Here is an 18,781-nt window from a genome sequence, read left to right on the forward strand (position 1 = left end):
ACTATCACGCTTCTAGAAAATTCTCACCAAAATGCTTTCTTACGCTTTCGGACTAGTGGCTTACAAATGACAGCAGTCTGAAGTTGGTTGCAGTTTTTTTCATCTCACCCTGTATGGTGCAATAAGATTGAAAAACTACAAAAATACAGCCCTGAGGCTATACCCGCTTCCTGTCACAATTTTTCAAAATTATATACAACAAGTTCTCTCATTAATTTCATATTTTCCCTCAATTTTAAAATCAGTTAAATATCGCGATAAATTAATGAAATTTCTGGATATTCTTTGCAACATATGATCTAAATTGTTCAATCTTTCATTTCCATGGCAAAACTTTAATGCACGTCTCGCAATGTTCTTTTCTTTCAATCATAGATTTTGAAAATATTTTGTCTTTTTTTTTTTTCAAAACAATAAATACATACCTTACTTACCTTACCTTTTTATTGTATCATGCTTGTACCCTTTTATAAATTCCAAAAAAGGTATTTCCACAAGTTGCAGTGCCCTACATTACTAATTATATATCCAAAAAACAAACAAATTCTCGCAACCCTGAAACCCAAAAAATTCTTACACCGAATTGTTTTGTCGATATAAAGAAACCTGTTGCTGTTGTTATTGTCGCCATTGAGTGCGTGTGAGTGTGTGTGAGTGTGTGAAGCTAATTATTTTGCCATTGACACAGTCAGTTCATCCAATTGAGCTTTGAAATGTGAATACAAAAAGAGTTACTCTCATTTAGTACAAAACAAGTACATGTCTACATGTTCGACGAGACTATGCGAGGCGACCTTGTAAATGCCAGTGCTTTGTTGTTATTGTCAATATGATGTAGTCAGTCTGTATGGATGGATGCCGTGATGACAGTTCAGTGGCTACATTTGTTTACGAAAAACAAACAACGGCAAAGACGAAATATTCAATTTATTTCAGACAAAAAAAAAAAACATTTTCATTTTTTGCAATGACATCAAAATTTGCCCATCCCATCCCAGCCTAGCTAGTTAGCGAACTGTGCATCTCGTTCAATCATTTGCATTTTTGCATGAATTTGAGTTTAGTTGGTTAATTGGAAATTCCTGTTTTCCATTCAGTCGGATAACTGAACATACATACCATCTGTGGCACAATGCATCTATACATCCAGCATACACCAGCCAGCTGTGATGGCTGTGTTATCATTGCCCCAAAATGGAGTAGCTTCAAACAACATTGTGTTATTGTTTGTTGCACAGCATGTAAATGAAAAAAGACTATTTTAAGCTTTTTGCCTGTATATACTCTGTTTGTGTGAATACTGGGTATTCTAAATATTACCCCATCTTCTTGGCCAACATTCTGAGGCATTTCATCAGAAGTAAACATTTGCACTCACTTCGTATTTGCACTCAAAGTATTTATAAATACGTTTATGTGGTGTTTTCCTTTCTTCGCTCCTCTTCTCTGTCTCTCTTGAAGACATCTGATACCGGCAGAACAAACTGTAAACTACATCTGCAAGTGTTCTATTTGTCGGTGGTGTCGTCTTCTTATTTTAGCATCCATCTTTTCTTGTTTACTGAGTATTCTCTTATTTTGTTTTACATGAGAAATTACAATAAGACTCCCTGCTTGAGTACACGTCGAAACAAGTGTTGTTTATTCAAAATAATATTTCTGTACGTCTTCTTCGTGTGTTGTTCTTTTTTTTTTTTTTTTCCTCTCAAACGTTCTTATGCCCCATTGGCAAATGTATTATTTACTTTAGTCTATTTGTGAATCGAAAAGAACCACATGAGAGGAGAGATAATTAAATAAATTGGTTGCACAGAATCGGGTCACGATATTGATGCCCATCCATAATAACATAATCAAATATAACTTTTAAGGCTAGTTTCTCTCGGGGACTAAACCATTAAAAAATTATATATTCAGTCAGACCCTTCGAGGACTGCAGAATCATTGAGAGAACAAATTTGCTATGAAAAACACAGGATGACGAAAATGACTTGTATTCAAGGAAAAGAGTTACAAAGGTTTACAAATGATGCTCCCCTCTAACCTCACTGAAATAAGATAGTGATAGAAGAATAGTATAGAGGGTATATTAAGTTTGTCGTTCTATTTGTAACACCTCGAAATATACATTTTAGACCCCACAAAGTATATTTATATTCTTGATCAGCATAAAATTCTATGTCGATGATTAACGATATCCATCCGTCTGTCCGTCTGTGGAAATCACTCTAGCTTCCGAATGAAATTAAGTAGTTTGATAAAATTTAGCTCAAATGTATATTATGTCTGCAGGTCTTTTGGTATCGAATATGGGCCATGTAGGTACATGTTTTGGTATAGCTCCAATATAACGTTACCTCCCGATATTCGATATTTTGATAATATTAGCGACATTATTCACCAGAATTGTTTAAAATTTGGTGTTTTAAGTTCGTAATGAATACTACAGCTTATGACAGAAAATTGTACGGCTTCGTATAACCCTCATATACCTCCCGATATTCGGTATTTTGATGATTTTAGCGACATTATTCACTGGAATTGTTTCAAATTTGGTATTTGAAGTTCGTAATGGATATTATAGCCTATGACAGAAAATTGTCTGAGCAGGTTCAGGGTTTCTTATAGCCCTCATATAACGGTACCTCCCGATATTCGGTATTTTCATGATTTTAGCAACATTATTCACCTTTTTTTTCAAATTTCGCATTTGATTATTGTAATGGCTTATAACTTACCTATGCAGATCCATGTCGTCGTATAGATCCTAATATTACAACTACATTCGGTATTTTTAAGATTTTAACTGAATTTTTAACGGATTTTATTGTTTTTGAAAATTGCCAAATTCAGTCCAAATGGTGGAAAGTATTCAAAGTTTGGTCTGGCCGAATCTTTTTGATTCTGATGTGTCAGGACTTTTGACAAATTTGTTATTTAACAAATTATCTATGCCGATAAAGTTGTTTTAACCAGTACGAACAAGTTAGTTAAGCTTTAAACTTTTGGCTTAACTGCACAAAACCCAATCCGATTTTCATACAATCAGACTTATGTTTGTATACTTCATTTGATACGGACAAAAGTCAGTTTAGGTACATTTGAACACTGTCTCCGTCCTTCTGTGTGTCTAGCCGACTGGTGTCACCGACTTTGTCAAAATTTAGAATATCGTAATATTTTTTTCAAAATTAGATCGTGTTAGGAGACCACCTACAAAATACATAAAAATTAAGAAAAAAAAAAAAAACAAGTTAAAAAGTATCAATCGGTTTTGCTGACACATGTAAAGCCTCTCAGCTAATGTTCGATTATTTACATATATTTTGATTTCTCTTTTGATAATTCAAATTTTTGACCCACTATGGAGTAGGTTCCGAAAGAATGGGCCAATATTGTCGACGTGTCAGGTTGGACTATATTGGTTACTTTCTTCACTTTATATGAGATATGTGATAATTTTTAGAAAAAGTTTTTGTTAGCAACAATGTTTGTCTATGTAAAATTTGATGAGAGTTGGATGCTTATTTCGCTTTCTTTGAGCGTTTTGTTTATTAAAATCTTGAACCTTATGTGAGGGAGGTGAAGAAATGGTCCAATCCCTACCATCTTTGTAACAGATCTTTTCTTGATAGAAATATTGATATGTATTAGGTCTGAATGAAATCGAATGTTAATTTCGCGTTTTATGAGCTTCATTTATATTCAAATTGTTGACCTATTGTGGGGGAGGTACCACAAGGAGTGTACCGATATATCCCATCTTCACGGCAAATCTTGTGTTAGTAGAAATAATGAGATGTGTGAAATATGAGAACCGGAACGCATCAAATGAAATATATATATATATATATATATATATATATACCCTCTCTAGCCATATGGCTGATGGTGCAAATATCTATATATGAAAGAATATAGAGATGATTGAGCGGCTGGCTGATTGATTCGTTGAATTTTGCAATTTAGCATGTAGGTCAATGTTGGGGTGTAGGGTAGGAACAATGCTGGGTTTTTTGGAAAATCGAACTATAGGTATTCTAAATTTACAAAAAGGTAATAAAAATTGAATCCGTGCAGGTTTGGAAATTCGAGCTATTCTTGATGAAGAATATTAAATGGTACTACATTTTGATAGCGTGGAAATTAAGCTGAACTTATGAATTTTTTATGAGGTTAACTGTGGATTTGTAAATGCGAGATTATTAAGAAAGTACAGAGCTGTAAGAACACAAATCTTGATATTAGGTCCCCCAAGAAAAACCAGTTTCAGGAATCAGGGTAAAAATACATACCTCTGGAAAAAATTTCGAAAAAATCGAAGAGTTTTTAATAAACTAGAGTTGTTCGCCATATAACTGTAATACAAAATATTCGGAAATTTTCAAATCCTAGAGGTATGTTTCAACGTTTTTTTTTTTTGTATTTTGCAAGTTTTTTTTTTCCATTCGGGGGAAGGTATTAAAATTTCGGCCTGACCGAATTAAGCTGCTTTTTTTATTGTTTATATTTAATCATGGATTTATGAGGGAGTTTTTAAGCATTTTTTTTAAAGATATTCAAAGTACGCCCTTCAATCTGGAGTCCCTGGTCATTCCCCAAGAAAACAATAGTTTCCCGGAATCAGAGTAAAAATACGAAGAAATATCGAAGAGTTTACTAAAATAGAGTTGTTCCCCAAATTTTTACTGGGATGTGGCCCTCATCGTTTTGTTTGCTCTCAATGATAATTTTCATATTGGGCGCAATACTTTCACCTGAGACTGTATGCAAATATGTGGAAATAATTTTCTGTAAACAGTCTATTTTTACCACTAATTAAGTGGGCAGGCAATTTCATCAGCTCGCAGTTTATTCAATACGTAGAAACGAAGTCAAAACGTAATTACGGGAAAGAAGGAACGCATATCAAGAAATTGCTTCTCCCAGCTAGATCGTTTTTGCGTCATGATTCTACTTTTGAAGAATTCGAGAAAATGTTGAAAAATCTTTTCCCAGCTTGAATATTTGAAATATGTAAACATAAAGTTGAATGAACGTTCAGTTCATATTGCATTTTATATGCGCTGTACTATTTGCCGCAACGGAATTTGAAAGTTTTTCCCCCGATGTTAGGTTTTTTCGTTGTTTTTCATGTGTCCATCCATATGGTAATGTTGTTTGTTGGGGGCATAACTTTGGTCAGCGGCAAAGCAATGACGTTGATGTTGATTGTTAACTTCAAAAGCGATTGCTGTAAATTGGCTTATGGTTTGGTGTGGTGCAAACACATTTCTACATGCAAATATGGGCATGACTATTTTCGAAGAGCGATGGTAGCAGTCGGCCTTAAAGAGCATAAAAATGATTTCATGTTTGCCTTTTCTTAATATGTGTTGTATTTTTTTTATTTTTGATTTTATTACATGCTAAAGAAAGTTATTCCATATTACGCCATACGGAAAAGGGGGTTACCAAAAATAAGTTACCACTCATGTTTGATTACGAAATTTTTATTCTTTAAATAAAGTGTCCGAAAGTTTTATTTATGAAAATAAAAAATTGAAATGCTCAAGTCGGGTGACCCATGAGGTCAAATAGCCAGGTGTGAATTTCCGTTGTTGTAAAAAATACAGAAATGATCCACGCTTAAATTAGATCAACTAAAACATTGGTGTTTATATTAAACAACAGTCATCACCATTACTTGAACTCAACTATGGCTCATCATCATAGTTTTAATATTTTTTTATATTTTTTAAGCTAATAGTTTTGTGGTCGGAAATACCCCACTAATGTGTCGTCTGTCTTCGGCATTGTCAAAAATGCATGAAAAAAACTTAATAAAATTTTGTAACCGCAAACAGTGCAAAAAAAACAACAAAAAAAAAAGTACTAAGCTTTTTTACGCTGTCATTAAACCTCTTCTTCTTCTTCTTCTTGGTATTGTTTCAACATTAATCATCGATGTTTGTTGTTGTTGTTATCTTGCGAAAGAGTCTTGAAGTGACGACCAAAATGTATAATACTTGAGAAGCTTTAAAAATAAATCAAACTTGGAGTATTTGTCACATAGTAAAAAAAAACGCCACACACCCACACACTTAGTCGTCGTCAGTCAGTCATTTATTGTACATACAAATATTGTCATAGATGAATATTAACAAAAAAGAGCAGGCAAAACAACCCACACTCATCCAATATAAAATTAACACAAAGATAGATAACATTACACCTGTCACGAATGTCGTCTATCGTTTGAAGGGAAGTTCACATGGAGTGATTTTTTTTGGGAAAATTGCCAATAATTGGATTAAAGAAAAGTACTTTGTTGGTGAAGAAGCACAAGGAATTATTTATGAAGTTGCAAGGTTTCCGAAATAGGAACAAGTAAAAAAGCTGTAAGTTCGGCCGGGCCGAGCTTTGAATACCCTGCACCATTTAGAATTTGGCCATTTTCAAAAAAAAAAAAAAAAATAAATAAATAAATAAATAAAATCCTTATAAAATTCTGTTAAAGTCTTAAAAATACCGAATGTAGCCGTTATATATGGGTCCATACGACCATCATCATCAAAATACCGAATATAGGAAGGTACCGCTATATGGGGGCTATACGAAGTCGTGGATCTGCGCAGACAATTTTCTGTCTTAGGCTGTATGATCTATTACGAACTTCAAATACCAAATTTGAAACAATTCCGGTGAATAATATCGCTAAAATCATCAAAATACCAAACATCGGGAAATACCGTTATATGGAGGGGCTATACGAAGACGTGGACCTGCACAGACAATTTTCTGTCTTAGGCTGTACTGTCCACTACGAAATTCTAATACTAAATTTGGAACAATTCCGGTGAATAATGTCGCTAAAATTATAAAAATACCGAATATAGGGAGATACCGTTATATGGGGGTTAAAAGAAGACGTGGACCTGCACAGACAATTTTCTGTCATAGACTGTAGTATCTATTACGAACTTCAAATACCAAATTTGAAACAATTCCGGTGGATAATGTCGCTAAAATCATCAAAGTGTCGAATATTGGTAGGTACCGTTATATGGGGCCTATACCAAAACGTGGACATACATGGCCCATTTTCAATGCAAAAAGTCCTGCAGACATAATATACATTTGAGTAAAATTTTATCAACCTACTTCATTTTGTTCGCCAGCTAGAGTGATTTCCACAAACGGACGGACATCGCTTAATCGACATAGAATTTTATGCTGATCAAGAATATATACTTTGTGGGGTCTAAAATGTATATTTCGAGGTGTTACAAACGGAAAGATAAACTTAGGGTATATTAAGGCCCTCCATACTATGGTGGAGGGTATAAAAATAGCTTTTGCAATGATCCCACTGATTATAACCTCCACCTTAAAACGGAGGGTATGTTAACTCTGTCATTCAATTTGTATCATTCCTAAATATTCGTATTAGACCCCATGTCTATATATTCATGATCAGCATAAAATTCTAAGTCGATTTAAAGACATCCGTCTGTCTGTTCGAATCACAATACAGCCCATATTATTTGAATACAGCCCACATTCAAAATTTGAACAATTTATTGTTGTATCTAGGATGCTTGGTATTGAAAATGAGATATATCGGTCCACGTTTGTGTATAGCCGCCATATAACGGCACGTCCCGATATTCGGTATTTCGATGATTTTCGCCACATTTCTCGGAGTTGTCTAAGTATTGGTATTTGTAAGTCATAATGGATTCTAGCTTCGGTGGCATATCACGATACCTTCTGATATTCGTTATTTTGAAGATTTTTACCACAATTTTTTTTCAAGAATTCGATTTTTTTTAAATTTTTACATTTTTTTAAAACCTTATTGAATGAAAGCAAATAATGTCGGAAATAGCATCAAATTTTGGAATAAGTTTAGATTTGTTCGAATTGGTCACCTTTGGCACGGATTATTGCCTTCAAACGGCCAATGAAACCGTCACAGGCTGCCCGAATGTTGCTCTGCTGTATTTTGGCCCATTCCCGGCGAAGCGCTTGCTTGAGGTGATCGACACTATGGTATTTTTTAGTGCCAACCTTGCTTTCTAAAATATTCTAGACACAATAGTCAAACGGATTGGTATCCGGATATTTTTGTGGTTATTGTGCGCTGGAAATGAAGCGAGGAACCTCATTTTGTAACCATTCTTGGTAACTGCGTGCTGAGTGCAATGGGTGCTGAGTCCTGTTGAAATGTCCAAGGTCTGCGGCCGAAATGTTTGCATGCCCAAGGCTTTAATACACCCTCGCAATAATAATTCGGCATTTATTCTGATGCCGCGGTCGATTAATACGAGCGGAGAGCGATCATCGGCTGTTATGGCGGCCCACACCATCACCATGGCTGGTGCTTGAGTTCTGGTGGCCAACCGAAGGTGTACATTTTCAGCTGACCTCTTTGGCAAGTAAAAACGATAATTTTGTTGGTTTACAAACTGCTGAAGAACGAATGTTTTCTCATCGGAGAAAACTAAATACGGCGGTTCTCCACTTTCGGCCAAGCGAAGCAACTCTTTAGCTCTTTTGAGTCTATTTCCGAACCATTTCTGCTGATGTTGCTGTTTTCTTCCGTCCACTTCCTTGACTTCGGGTTACACTACCAGTATCACGGTAACCGGTAACGAGCGATGGTACGAGACACAAAAGATTTATTTACATTTAAATGCTGGAGTGCTCTAACGATAGCCACTTGTGGTTTTCCAGCCAAATAAAAAGAAATCACACTATCACGCTTGAATTCCATCACGAATAACTTTTTTTCTGGAAAATTCTCACCAAAATGCTTCTGTACGCTTGTAAACATTATAATGTGCTGTCACTGGAATAATTTTAACAGCTGTCGGACGAGTGGCTTAGAAATGACAACAGTCTGAAATTGTTTGCAGTTTTTTCATCTCACCCTGTATATCAAATACAGTTCAGTAATACCTATACTAAATTTTATCGAGATCGGTTCAGATTTATATATAGCTACCATATATATCTTCGTCCGATTTGCCTTTTATTGTGCACCAAACGTGTAATATTAGGCCAAATAGGATGGTATTTGCACTTACGACTAAATTGAGCCTAGAAATAAGTATGTCAAATTTGGTGAAAATCGGTTCAGATATATATATCTCCACAGCCTTAACATGCACTCCTTAACAACGATATTCGGTGAAATATATCAAATGCAGCTCAGAAATACCTTTGCCAAATTTTATCGAGATCGGTTCAGATTAGGATATAGCTCCCATGTATATCTTTATCCGATTTCAAGTTAATTATGCACCAAATACATGGGGTGTAGGGTAACATAAAGTCGGCCAGTCTGACCTTAAGACTTTCTTTACTGGATTAAAATTGATTTTACAAGATCCAAGGGGTGTATACTCATAATTTTTTTTTTATATTTCTTTACGGTCCTCGGGACAAGTCTACGACACCAAAAATCGTGGATTTATAGTTTTTAATAAAAACCATGAAACCATTCATTTATTGAGGATTTTTAAAATGCCTATTATAAGGTGGACGTAATCAAAAATTCGTGATTTTTAATAGTATATTTTTAATATCGGCCATTTAGGTTTTTAAGAGTCATCCGACCCTCAATTCGGTGCTATTTAAGAATGTTTTTAAAGGCCATCAGAACCTTTGAGAATAGTTTTTTTTAAAGAACCATCAGGCCTCAATAGTTGTAGGCTTTATTAAGAAAGTTTTTGGGGTTACCGATTTTTAAAATCCGTTATAAAAATTATAATTGCCAATATTCTAATTAAAAAAAAAGTTGTTATGATAACCCTCCCATTAACAATGTAAATAAGCTAACCAATCAACATTAAGTTTGTTTCACCAGCGTGTTTGGGTTTGGCATGATCTGTTTTTGTGTTGGCTATGACTGGCTGACTATCTAACTACCTACCTATCTGGCCCCATTGATCTTGATCTTTGCACATTTTGCAAGTGACATTATTCGTTTCCATTTTTTGCTATTTTTCATTTGTTTGTTTTTTTATTATTTTTCATCTCTCTTTCTTTTTGTGAAAATTACAATTAAAAAAAAAAGAGCAATCCATCGAATGAACTGAACATCTCATATCTATGGACGTGGTGTGGTGTGGCAGAAATTGAAGCTAGATACCAACAGATGCAATGAACATGACATGGAAACCGGTGACAATTGACTTTGTTCGGAATACCAAGTGGTTGTTTATTCGTTGTGTGTTTATTTTCCATTTGTGCCACAAAGGTGAAGAGATGGATGGAGGGGGAGAAGAGCACGTTGGATGGATTTTTTTCTTCATTCTATCATAATGATTTTGTTGCGTACCCATCACCTTTGAATTAATGGACGACTATCTTCAAGTTTAATGGCTGCTTTTCAAGATTAGTTTATGGCCTTATTTAGCTGGCCATTATATTAAATTATTAACAATTAAATTTTTATTTTTAGGATTATTTCTCTTTTTTTTTGATAATTTCGGATTAACAACTTTCACCTTAATTTGAGAGGAAATGTTGTTGGAACCATACCAAAGTTTGTAATGAATAATTACATTTGTAAATATTTTAAGAAAATATTTTGAATTATAAGTGAAAATATAGTCTGGGTCTAATAAAATCCTTTCTATGGCTGAGTCATTTATATGTACAGCTGTATTTAATTCCTCATCACTTGGTAAATGCCTTTGAAATATTTTTCTTCTTCAAACGTATTTTTATTAGCTTCCAAACCGCTACCTACCATTCATTCATTACCTTGAAATACCTACCACAAATTGAATCCCATTAGTCATGGATTTTTTGTAGTGCATTAGTAGTTGAATTAGTTATGTTTACTTACCACCTTATCGCAAATTTATTGTTGTCCATTTGTTCGGCTATTGATTAGCATGCGGTAGTGAAGTTTTTTTTTTTTTTTAGAGTAAGCAATTTAAAGTTCATTTTATTTACCTTTTTCGCAAACAGAAACTAAACTAAGGGCCCAGTCTTGTGTTAATGGCTTTGGAGTGATGGAATTTATGGATACTTTTTCTTTTATTTCAAGGTCTATAAAATATTTATATTAAAAAATCTACCAGTTGGATGGTTTTGAATATCTTAAAAAACATTTGAAGGACTTTCTAGTTTTTAAGGATATATTATGCACATGGTATCCCAGAAAAATAGAAGTGGTGTGAATTAAAATTTTTTATTTGGCATTTTTTTATTTTTTAAATACATTATATTTATAAAGATTTTTTAGATTAGTTATTAAAAGTGATGTCCCGCAAGTGGTGCCCATTTTCTGCTTCGCACAAATGTGCTCTTTTCAACACATTTTCCATGACCTTTCGCAAAACTTCTGATAACTTCGTCTCGAATATTGGTTTTTCATTCCTGAAATATCCTAGGCCCCAAAAGGAAGCTGTCTGGAGCGGTTTATTCTGGAGAATGCTGAACGGTTAAATTTGTTTCTCCGCGATATTACTTTTTTACGAGCCTTTGTGGCCCTCGCAATGTACGCTTTCGCTCCATCCTTTTCTACGGCTGGCCTTACAGAATTGTCCAACATGGACCGATATCGATCACCAGTGATAAAATGGCGACACCACGTTCACGGTCCTTTCTAAAGAAACACCACACCAAATAGTAACCTTAACTGGGTATAATTGTCGTGGATGAAGTACGTTCGGGCTTTTCGTAGCCCATATCCTATGGACCGTTGATTTGTATAGTACATTTGAGCATCTTGTTCAGTTGAGTATTGCTCCATTATAAATTGTCCAAGTCTTCATTACAAAGTACTGAAAAGAAAAAATAAAAAAAGCACATTATAATAAAAAAAGTTGTAGGTATACACACACTTCGCTCTTTCTGGGCCACCCTGTTTAAGCTAAAGTCGTGAATTTCTTAAGAAAAAATTTCAAGAGACCTTAGAGTGATGTTCGTTGAATTTTCCATATTTTTCTTAAAAGTTAAAATAATATTTTTCAACATTATCCGTTCAAAATCATGGATCTTATGAAATTATTTGTACTAAGGATCTTCAAAGAAATAATCGGACTAACATTCGATGATTTCTTAAAAACATTTGTCGAATAGCTTTCAAATCAATAATCATATTTTTTAAGAATAATAATCGTAGACATTATTAAGAATATTTCGTCATTCAGACTATTATTTGTTTTTTTTAAGGATTTTAGCACTAAATGGTCGTAGAATACACCATTTTTTGTTAGAGACTTTCTTCTGAGGATCTTCAGACCAACAATAATCGTGAATGTTTAAGAATATATTTCCAGAATAATAGTCATAATTTTAATACTCTCAGTCATATGGTTACAGAGGGTATATAAGGAAAACAAAAAAGGACAAAATGTTGATTAATTATAACTTTTATAAAATGTGATGTAAGAGTCCGATTTTCTTCAAATTACACACATCATAATATTTTTAACAACCCAAGGTCTGGTGCGAAGATGGAATGTATATGGCCCACTCTTCCTGGTGCAAAATTTGTAATATCCATGAAACTCATAAAGAGCAAAATTGACATTCTATTCCATTTAGACTTGGCACATCTCAATATTTCTATCAACACAAGATCTGTTATAATGATGGTAGAGATCGGTCCATTTCTTCTGGTACCTCCCCCACAAAAGGGTTGACATTTTTTAATAACAAAACCGCTTACAAATGCGTAGAAAGCATACAAATCCCTCCAAATTTCACACATCCCAATATCACTATTAACAAAAGATCTGCTTCGAGGATGGGGTATATCGGTTTACTCCTTCTGGTACCTCCTCCACAAAGGGTCAAAATTTTGAATATCCATGAAGCTCATAAAACGTGAAATTAACATCCGATGCCATTCAAATTTTGTTTATCTCAATATTTCCATCAACACAAGATCTGTTATAAAGATGGTAGAAATCGGACCATTCCTTCAAGTACTTGCTCCACATAGGGTTCAAGATTTTGAAAAACAAAACGCTCAGAAAAGCGAAATAATCTGATCTGTGGTGAAGATGATATATGTGCTGCGAACCGCTTCTGGTACCTCACCCACAAAGGGTCATAATTTTTAATGCTTGCGAAACAAGTCAGCAACTTCGGAACCTACTCCATGGAGGGAAGTCAAATTGTATTTAAATAATCGAACATTTGCTAAGCGTATACGAAATGGATAATATTGGCCCATTCCTTCTGAACCTACTCCATGAAGGGTCAACAATTTGAATAATCATTATAGAAATCAAATTATATTTAAATAATCGAATATTGGCTGAGGGTATGCAAAACCGACTGATAATTTTTAAATTGTTTTTTTTTTTTGTATTTAGTTGATCGGATGATCCAGATTGCTCGAGGGGTTTCCATCTGCCTTTTATAAAAAATATTCACACGGTCATCAAACACATTTCTAGGCTCATCTGGCAGCACCCCTTTCAATTCCATTTCTTCCGTCGGTTATGCAGATATTGCGGCTTTTTGTTGTTTTCTAGATTTATGAATATCTCCCAATGCTTCAGCTTTCATAGCTTCTATATATGAGGTGTAGGCCTGAATCAGCTCCCATACCTATTTTTGGAAATATGTAACGTATTTTGATCTATAGGGTCAGTTTCTCGTGATTAACTGTAGCTTCTTCTAATTTATTTTCCAGGGACCGCAATGTTTTTTCTACTTTTTTGCAGCAATACTCCTCTGTTTGGAGAAAATCTACTTTTTGGTTCTTTTTTTATTGTAAAAAAGTGAAGGCTCGAAGGACCAAATGCAAGGAAGGAACAACCTTATTACGTGGTTGTAGTTTTTTTATTTCACAAAGTCGACTTTAATCCTAATAATGCTTTTTATCAATACACACCGAGGATTTTTTTGTCCCTATGTTATGTTATATATAATGTATTTTCAAAACTAGATATAAAGTCGTATTTAAGAAAATTCAAATCTAAAATCCTTCTTTTTGATTTTTTTTAGTTAAAAATCATGTTTTCGAACCTATTTTTAAAAACCAAAATCGGAAGTTTTTTTTAAATATTTTCTCATTGATATATTAAATTATTTTTTTTTTTTTTTCAAATATTCCAAGAGTAGGGTTTTGAGAAAACAAATAAACTTCATAAATATCTGACAAAAATGAAATATTTGTATTTTTACACTTGCTGTGGGGGCCATGAGTAATACAGTTCCGAAATTCCTAAGTAGGCCAACAAATGACTTAACACATTTGATTACACTACAGATAAACATTCCTATACAGCAAATACCTTTGTAATGCAACTTGACTATTTTCCGATCAATTATAATTGATTTTTGGAATTCCCTTCACACCTTGGCAAGGCAGTCACAACTTCAACCATTTGTTGGCTGGCTGGCGAATTCACTCACCATTTAAAGCCTTTTATCGTTCTTATCGCTGCGCCGTGGGTTATCTGTGGTTTTAAAATAAACAAATTATTATTCACACCATTCGGCGGCGGTACACAACGACTGGGCCAGCAGCGGCAACAGCTTTCGACGTCAAGACCCAAACGTGAACGTCAAAGTTGTTTGATTTTTTCTTTCTTTTACTTTCCATTGTGTTTTGATTTCAGATTTTTTTGATGGCGGCTTTCTTATTTTATTTTTATATGAATTTGTGTTGTTGCTGCCTTTTTCTCGACCATGTTTTTATTTTTTTTTGTTTTTGTTAACAATTTTTACTGTTGTTTGGGTGCGAGACATGTAAAGTGGCACACTGCCTGCCGGTTCTTTTGCAATTAATGATTGATCGTCATGGCATCAAATGTCTTCTAATTTAAGTGTCGTATTTGTTGCTGTTGCTGTTTTTGTTTTTATTTACACTTTTTTCGTGTTTCTTTTGTTGTACATTTTGTCTTGGGGTAATTGCGCCACAGACCCGGTCATTTTTTCGGTTTTTTATACCTTAGCCATATACCTAGAGTGGGTATATATCATTTGGTACGGCCAAAACGTGTCTCATCGAAATAACGGTTTTAGATCCCAGGTCTCTTTGGACCAAATCCGTTTCAGGACATTTGGAGTCAATCTAGCGATGTCCGTCTGTCCGTTCGTCTGCCTGTCTGACTGACTGGTTGGTGCGCACGATAACCTTCGAAGGGAGTATCCAATTTGATCTAAACTTGGTACATCGTATTATTATTGTCAAACTTAGATCGGGTTTGGAGATGGGCAATATCGGTCTACTCCTTATGGTACCTCCCATACAAAATGTCAACATTTCAAAGAAAATGATATACTGCGCAGAAAGAGAAAGGATAATCTGATTTTGCTCTAACTTTGCAAATCCTAATATTTGCAGTAGTGCTAGGTCTGATGCAAAAATAGACAATATCGGTCCACTCCATTAAGTACCTCCCCCACATAAGGTCAAAATTATGAATAATTACAACTCTTATAAAATGTAAAGTAAGAGTCCGATTGTCTTAAAATTACACATATCACAATATTTTTATTAACCCAAGGTCTGGTGTGAAGATGGAATATATAAGTCTACTCCCTCTGGTACCTCCCCCCACAGGGTCAAAATTTTGAATATTCATGAAGCTCACAAAACACGAAATTAACATCCGATTCCATTCAGACTTGGTACATCTTAATATTTCTATCAACACAAGATCGGTTATAAAGATAGTAGAGATCGGACCATTCCTTCAGGTACCTACCCCTCAAAGGGTCAACGTTTCGAATAACCAATACGATTATAAAATCCGAAATAAGCATTCCGTTTTCTTCATATTTCACACAATCTATTATTTTTACTAACACAAGATCTGATGTGAAGATGGAATATATCGGTCAATTGCTTCTGGTACCTCCCCCATTAAGGGTCAAAATTGTGAATATCCATGAACCTCATAAAACACGAAATTCCATTCAGATCTGGTACATCCCAATATAGTTACTCAAGATACCAGCTGTGGACAGAAAATATCCCGAGGGGGAAACAAATGATCAACTGTAACATTTTTTTCCACGTATTTTTGTTGCTTTCTTCCATTTCCTCTAGACGACTACAACAACGCAAAACACGCGTCTTTTTTCGTATGGTACTTTTGTTTTTATATCTCACTCCAAATCATCAATTCGTTTTAATCGTTTTCTAATTCAAATTTCTTTGGAAAGCCAAGCCAAGCCATTCATTCAGTCACTGTTGCGAGCAGTGGCAATTTTGCACAGAAGTGGCAATTGTTTCGATGACGGTTGGCAGCAATCTATTGCTGACATGGTTCGCTGTAAATAATGATCTGCATATTTGATATGTTGAGCTGCCGTCCGTCCAAGACATGCTTTGATTTGAAATGTTGAACTTTCATTGAAAAGAAACTTGGTTTTGAAAATAATCTTGAAGGTTGTGATAAATCTGCGAATGTTATTGTTTTGTGTGTGTGTGTGTGTGTTGTTTTCAAACCAAATTTGTTTGTTGAAATTATATTTCAATCTCACCCATTTCCGTTTCTGTTTTTTGTGTGCTCTGTTTTATTTGTCCTTGAGCCACGTCCATGTTGACGACGCCATACATTGGCATTAAACAAAACTCGCCATTAAATTTTGTTTTGTTTTTGGAATTTAATTTTATCGTGGGAAATCTATTTTAGGGGCATATTGTTATGGTTCTCTGCTAAATTGGATGGTATTTCAAATGCTAATTGTGGGAGGACTGAATTAAACTTCTAAGGAAACTTGCGAAATTTAACTTTTATATTTCGAATATATTTTAAATCTTCAGAAAGCATTTCTTTGGTTAATGATGACTTAGAAAATAAAAGCAACAACAAAAATGGAATTAAGCTTGGGCATTTTGAAACAACAAAGGAAATAAGCATTTGGCTTTTTAAATGTCAACTAAAAAGTAAGAAATTATTTGTTGGTTTACCAACAGATACAGGGTGAGATGAAAAAACTGCAACCAATTTCAGACTGCTGTCATTTCTAAGCCACTCGTCCGACAGCTCTTAAAATTATTCCAGTGACAGCTCATTATATTGTTTACAAGCGAACAAAAGGATTTTTGTGAGAATTTATCAGAAAAAAGTTATTCGTGATGGAATTCAAGCGTGTTAGTGTGATTTATTTATATTTGGCTGGAAAACCACAAGTGGCTATCGTTACAGCACTCCACCTGCACCTTCGGTTGGCCACCAGAACTCAAACGGCGGCCATGGTGATGATGTGGCCGCCATAACAGTCGATGGTCACTCTCCGCTCGTATTAATAAATGACCGTGGTATCAGAATAAATGCCGATTATTATCGCGAAAATATTCCGGAGGGTGTATTTAAGCTTAGGGCACGCAAACATTTTGGCCGCAGACCTTGGATATTCCAACAGGACTCAGCACGCGCCACCCAAGAATGTTTACCAAATGAGGTTCCTCGCCTCATTACCAGCTCACAATGACTACCATCTCCGGATACCAAGTATCTGGAGTATTTTGGAAAGCAAGGTTGGTACTAAAAAATACCAAAGTGTCGATCACCTCAAGCAAGCGCTTCGCCGGGAATGGTCAAAAATACTGCAAAGCAACATTCGGGCAGCGTGTGACGGTTTCATTGGCCGTTTGAAGACCATAATTCGTGACAAAGGTGACAAATTCAAACAAATCGAGAATTATCCTAAAATTTGATGCTATTTCCGACGATATTTGCTTTCATTCAATAAAATTTAAAAAAAGTATATAAATTATGGCGTTTGATTTTGTTGCAGGTTTTTAATCTCACACTACAGTGTCTAGGATTATTTTGATATTTTTATTGAATTTGAATAGAATATCATTCTTTTGACACTTTCTGCCATCATCAAAATACCTAATATTTAGAGGTACCAGTATATGAGGGCTATACGAAAACGTGAACTGACATGACCTATTTTCAACTTACTGAGAAAATACACATGTGTGTAATATTTAGCCTATCTCAATTCGTTCGAAAGATAGCGTGATTTCAACAGGCAGATGGACAGACAGTCAGTAAGACGGACATCGCTAAATCGACTTAGAATTTTGCGCTGATCAAGAATTTGGATGAGTTACAAACGGAATGACAAAGTTAATATGCCCTCCATAGTATGGTTGAGAGTATAAAAAGTCGATACACATGACAATACTTTTAGTTCTACTTTCATAATCTGCTGAGTTTTTAATGCTATTTCTGATGGGTAAAAGTAAGGATAAAATCGAACTCACACTTCGTGAATTTCATCACTCTTTTTGGTCAGCCCAAGTTAAAAATTTAAAATTTGACTGAGAGTTCCATAAGACAAATTGATTGTCAGTAACCGGGAACAAACTCCAGGCGATGTGGCTATTTTCGCATCTAATCAATGCCTTTATCTATATTTGTTTGATTTCACTTGAAGTTAATCAATAAAACAAATAATAAAATTAATTTCTTAACAATTGAGGAGTACGACTAAACAAAAGTAAATCAAATTTATATATACTTATTAAATAAATATAACAATAAAATAAATTGTAATCAATTAATAAATACACTTTTTTCCGAAGGTTGCAAGCGATGGTGTGAAATAATGTCTGTATTCACATAGAAAACTCGAAGAAGTTTCTTAAAAACGGAAGTTTAATATTTCTCTCTTTACAAAAAAACCGTAATTTTATTTCTCCCGACTTTGTATTGGAACTAAATTTCGGTGACTTTCAAATAAATTGTTTTAAGTCAACGTAGATTGTGAATATCCTCGAAAATACGTTGTGGATTCAAAATTATGAAAGTCTTGGATAGACGCTATTAAATTCTCACTAAATCACAAAAAATAG

At 34.5% G+C, this 18,781-nt stretch overlaps 1 protein-coding gene and 1 long non-coding RNA gene across 5 annotated transcripts in view; one reads left to right on the forward strand and one right to left on the reverse strand.

The window, feature by feature from the left end:
• The window catches only part of LOC101894817 (rab11 family-interacting protein 5), a 36,285-nt gene that overhangs the window by 8,985 nt on the left and 8,519 nt on the right, over window positions 1-18,781 (forward strand). The window lies entirely within an intron of this gene.
• The window catches only part of LOC131802165 (uncharacterized), a 106,589-nt gene continuing 99,043 nt past the window's right edge, over window positions 11,236-18,781 (reverse strand). The window contains exon 3 of the long non-coding RNA XR_009342066.1: window positions 11,236-11,783. This is a non-coding gene — a long non-coding RNA (uncharacterized LOC131802165). The remainder of the gene's footprint in view (window positions 11,784-18,781) is intronic.

The sequence above is a fragment of the Musca domestica genome, unplaced genomic scaffold, assembly GCF_030504385.1.
Source record: "Musca domestica strain aabys unplaced genomic scaffold, Musca_domestica.polishedcontigs.V.1.1 2, whole genome shotgun sequence".
Taxonomy (NCBI): domain Eukaryota; kingdom Metazoa; phylum Arthropoda; class Insecta; order Diptera; family Muscidae; genus Musca; species Musca domestica.